The sequence below is a fragment of the Arachis hypogaea genome, chromosome 1 (genome assembly GCF_003086295.3).
Source record: "Arachis hypogaea cultivar Tifrunner chromosome 1, arahy.Tifrunner.gnm2.J5K5, whole genome shotgun sequence".
In the NCBI taxonomy this organism is placed as follows: domain Eukaryota; kingdom Viridiplantae; phylum Streptophyta; class Magnoliopsida; order Fabales; family Fabaceae; genus Arachis; species Arachis hypogaea.
The window spans coordinates 20749293-20754443 of record NC_092036.1 but is presented as its reverse complement, the minus strand read 5'-3'; the positions used below and the strand labels follow the sequence as shown (position 1 = coordinate 20754443).

The following is a 5151-nucleotide window of genomic DNA, read 5'->3' as shown; positions in this document are numbered from 1 at the left end:
TAATTAAACTAATTTCAAGGATGAATTTGAAACTCATGTACTTCTTGTTCTTTTGAATTAAAAACATTTTTTCATTTAAGAGAGGTGAAGGATTCATGGAATTATTCATAGCCTTAAGACATAGACACTAAATACTAATGATCATGTAGTAAAGACACAAACATAGACAAACATATAGCATAAAAATCGAAAAATAGAGAAATAAGAACAAGGAATGAGTCCACCTTAGTGATGGTGGTGCCTTCTTCTTGAAGGACCAATGATGTCCTTGAGCTCTTCTATATCTCTTTCTTGCCTTTGTTGCTCCTCCCTCATTGCTCTTTGATCTTCTCTAATCTCATGGAGAATGATGGAGTGCTCTTGGTGTTCCACCCTTAATTGGTTCATATCATGACTCAATCCTTCTAGAGAAGTGTTGAGTTGTTCCCAATAGTTGTTTGGAGGAAAGTGCATCCCTTGAGGCATCTCAGGGATTTCTTGATGATGAGCTTCCTCATGCGTCTCTTGAGATCCATGGATGGCCTCTCTTGTTTGCTCCATCCTCTTCTTAGTGATGGGCTTGTCCTCTTCAATGAGGGTGTCTCCTTCTATGACAACTCCAGCTGAGTAGCATAGATGGCAAATAAGATGAGGAAAAGCTAGCCTTGCCATAGTGGAGGACTTTTCGGCTACTTTGTAGAATTCAAAAGAGATGACTTCATGAACTTCTACTTCCTCTCCAATCATGATGCTATGGATCATGATGGCCCGATCCACAGTAACTTCGGATCGGTTGCTAGTGGGGATGATGGAGCGTTGGATGAACTCCAACCATCCTCTAGCCACAGGCTTAAGGTCCAGTCTTCTCAATTGAACAGGCTTGCCTTTAGAGTCTCTTTTCCATTGAGCTCCTTCAACACATATGTCCATAAGGACTTGGTCCAACCTTTGATCAAAGTTGACCCTTCTAGTGTAAGGGCGTGCATCTTCTTGCATCATAGGCAAGTTGAATTCCAACCTTACATTTTTCGGACTGAAATCTAAGTATTTTCCCCGAACCATTGTAAGATAATTCTTTAGATTTGGGTTCATACTTTGATCATGGTTCCTAGTGATCCATGCATTGGCATAGAACTCTTGAACCATTAAGATTTTGACTTGTTGAATGGGGTTGGTCAAAATTTCCCAACCTCTTCTTTGGATTTCATGTCGGATCTCTGGATACTCATTTTTCTTGAGCATGAAAGGGACCTCAAGGATCACCTTCTTCTTGGCCACAACTTCATAGAAGTGGTCTTGATGGACCTTTGAGATGAATCTCTCCATCTCCTATGACTCGGAGGTGGAAGCTTTTGTCTTCCCTTTCCTCTTTCTAGAGGTTTCTCCGGCCTTAGGTGCCATAGATGGTTATGGAAAAACAAAAAAGCTATGCTTTTACCACACCAAACTTAGAATGTTGCTCACCCTCGAGCAAAGAGAAGAAAGAATAGAAGAAGAAAAAGAAGATATGAAGGAGAGGGAGAGAGGTTTGTGTTTCGGCCAAGGGGGAGAAGAGAAGGTTGTGATGTGTGAAAATAAAGAAGGATGGAGGGGTTTATATAGTGGAGGGAGAGGGTAGTAGGTTCGGTCATAAGGGTGGGTATGGGTGGGAAAGGGATTTTGAATTTGAAGGTAGGTGGGGTTTATGGGGAAGAGTGGATGGATGTCAGTGGTGAAGAGGTGATGGGGAAGAGAGATTGAGGTGATTGGTGAAGGGTTTTTGGGGAAGGGTGTTATTGGATTGTGTGGAGAAGAGAGAAGGTAAATTGAGGTAGGTGGGGATCCTGTGGGGTCCACAGATCCTGAGGTATCAAAAATTTATCATTCCTGCACCAATTAGGCGTGTAAAACACCCTCTGCCTGCAATCCTGGCGTTTAATGCCAGATTGATGCTTGTTTCTGGTGTTAAACGCCAGCTTTATGCTTGTTTTGGGCGTTCAATGCCAGTCTACAGCATGTTTCTGGCGTTGAACGCCAGTTCCATGCTTGTTTCTGGCGTTGAACGCCAGTTCCATGCTTGTTTCTGGCGTTTAATGCCAGCTCTCCTCAGGGTGTAAGCCTGGCGTTTAAACGCCAGACTGTTGCTTGTTTCTGGCGTTTAACGCCAGATTCATGCTCTGTCCTGGCGTTGAACGCCAGCCAGATGCTCCTTACTGGTGTTTAACCGCCAGTAAGCTCTTCCTCCAGGGTGTGCTATTTCTTCTGCTGTTTTTGATTCTATTTTTAATTTTAGTAATTGCTTTGTGACTCCACATGATCATGAACCTAATAAAACATAAAAGAACAATAAAAACATAGATAAATAAAAATTGGGTTGCCTCCCAATAAGCGCTTCTTTAATGTCAATAGCTTGACAATGGGATCTCATGGAGCCTCACAAATTCTCAGAGCATTGTTGGGACCTTCCAACACCAAACTTAGAGTTTGAATGTGAGGGTTCAACACCAAACTTAGAGTTTGGTTGTGGCCTCCCAACACCAAACTTAGAGTTTGATTGTGGGGGCTTTGTTTGACTCTGTATTGAGAGGAGCTTATCGTGCCTCTTTTTCATGTTTACAGAGGGATACCCTTGGGCCTTAAACACAAGGTAGTCCCCATTCAATTGAAGGACTAATTCTCCTCTGTTAACATCAATCATAGCTCCTGCTGTGGCTAGGAACGGTCTTCCAAGGATGATGCATTCATCCTCTTCCTTCTTAGTGTCTAAGATTATGAAATCAGTAGGGATGTAAAGGCCTTTAACCTTCACTAACACATCCTCTACCATTCCATAAGCTTGTCTTATTGACTTGTCCGCCATTTCTAATGAGAAAGTGGCAGTCTGTATCTCAAAGATTCCCAGTTTCTCCATTATAGAGAGTGGCATAAGATTTATACCTAACCCCAGGTCACACAGAGCCTTCTCAAAGGTCATGGTGCCCATGGTACAGGGTATTAAGAATTTACCAGGATCTTGTTTCTTTTGAGATAAAGTTTGCTGAACCCATGTATCTAGTTCACTAATGAGCAAGGGAGGTGCATCTTCCCAAGTCTCATTACCAAACAACTTGACATTCAGCTTCATGATAGCTCCTAGATATTGAGCAACTTGCTCTCGAGTTGCATTTTCATCCTCTTCAGAGGAAGAATAGTTTTCAGAGCTCATAAATGGCAGAAGGAGGTTTAAAGGAATCTCTATGGTCTCTATATGAGCCTCAGATTCCTTTAGGTCCTACATAGGAAACTCCTTCTTGTCTGGGAGACATCCCATGAGGTCTTCCTCATTGGGATTCACGTCCTCCCCTTCCTCTCTAGGTTTGGCCATTTTGATTATGTCAATGGACTTGCACTTTCCTTTTGGATTCTCTTCAGTATTGCTTGGGAGAGTACTAGGAGGAGTTTCAGTAATTTTCTTACTCAGCTGGCCCACTTGTGCCTCCAAATTTCTATTGGAAGACCTTGTTTCACTCATGAAACTTAAAGTGGCCTTAGACAGATTAGAGACTATGTTTGCTAAACTAGAGGAGCTCTGCTCAGAATGCTCTGTCTGTTGCTGAGAAGATGATGAAAAAGGCTTGTTATTGCGAAGCCCATTTCTTCCACCATTATTAAAGCCTTGTTGGGGCTTTTGTTGATCCTTCCAAGAGAAATTTGGATAATTTCTCCATGAAGAATTATAGGTGTTCCCATAGGGTTCACCCATGTAATTCACATCTGCCATTGTAGGGTTCTCAGGGTCATAAGCCTATTCTTCATAAGATGCCTTTTTAGTACTGTTGGATGCATTTTGCCATCCATTCAGACTTTGAGAAATCATGTTGACTTGCTGAGTCAACATTTTGTTCTGAGCCAATATGGCATTCAGAGCATCAATTTCAAGAACTCCCTTCCTCTGAGGCGTCCCATTACTAACAGAATTTCTCTCAGAAGTGTACATGAATTGGTTATTTGCGACCATGTCTATGAGTTCTTGAGCTTTTGCAGGCATTTTCTTTAGGTGAATGGATCCACCTGCAGAATGGTCCAGTGACATCTTAGAGAACTCAGATAGACCATAATAGAATATATCCAAAATGGTCCACTCTGAAAGCATGTCAGAAGGACACCTTTTGGTCATCTGCTTGTATCTTTCCCAAGCTTCATAGAGGGATTCACCATCTTTTTGTTTGAAGGTCTGAACATCCACTCTAAGCTTGCTCAGCTTTTGAGGAGGAAATAACTTAGCCAAGAAGGCCGTGACCAGCTTATCCCAATAGTCCAGGCTATCTTTAGGTTGTGAGTCCAACCATGTTCTAGCTCTGTCTCTTACAGCAAAAGGGAAAAGCATGAAACTTCAGGATCTACTCCATTAGTCTTAACAGTCTCACAGATCTGCAAGAATTCAGTTAAAAATTGGTAGGGATCTTCTGATGGAAGTCCATGGAACTTGTAGTTCTGTTGCATTAGAGCAACTAGTTGAGGTTTCAGCTCAAAATTGTTTGCTCCAATGGCAGGGATTGAGATGCTTCTTCCATCAAACTTGGAAGTAGGTGTAGTATAATCACCAAGCATCCTTCTTGCATTATTATTTTTGGCTGCCATCTCTTCTTCCTTTTCAAAAATTTCTGTAAGGTTGTCTCTGGATTGTTGTAATTTAGCTTCTCTTAGTTTCCTCTTCAGAGTCCTTTCAGGTTCAGGGTCTGCTTCAACAAGAAATATTCTTGTCCTTGCTCCTGCTCATATGAAAAAGAAGGAAACAGAAAATAATAATAGGGATCCTCTTTACCACAGTAGAGAGATTCCTTTATGTTAGTAGAAGAAGAAAAGAATAGAAGAAGGAAAAGAGGAAAATTCGAACTCAGAGAGGAAGAGTGGGTTCAAATTTTAAGATGAAGAGAAGTGTTAGTAAATGAATGAATAAATAGAAAGAGATGAGAGAGAGGGGTTTTCGAAAATTAACTTAAAATAAAAGAAAAATATTTTTGTTTTTATTTTAAATTAAAGTTAAAATTCGAAAACTAAGAGAAGAAATAAAATCAAAATTAGAATTTGAAATAATTAGTTAATTAAAAGAGTTTTGAAAAAGAGGGAGATGATTTTCGAAAATTAGAGAGAGAAAAGTAGTTAGGTGGTTTTGAAAAAGATAAGAAACAAACAAAAAGTCAATTAGTTAGT

The 5151-nt window shown here is 40.6% G+C and overlaps 1 non-coding gene across 1 annotated transcript; it reads left to right on the top strand.

Moving 5' to 3' along the window:
• Nucleotides 1-4084: 4084 nt before the first annotated feature.
• LOC112717334 (small nucleolar RNA R71) lies at nt 4085-4192 on the top strand. The gene has a single exon (XR_003160621.1). It is a non-coding gene; the product is annotated as a small nucleolar RNA R71 (small nucleolar RNA).
• Nucleotides 4193-5151: the final 959 nt, after the last annotated feature.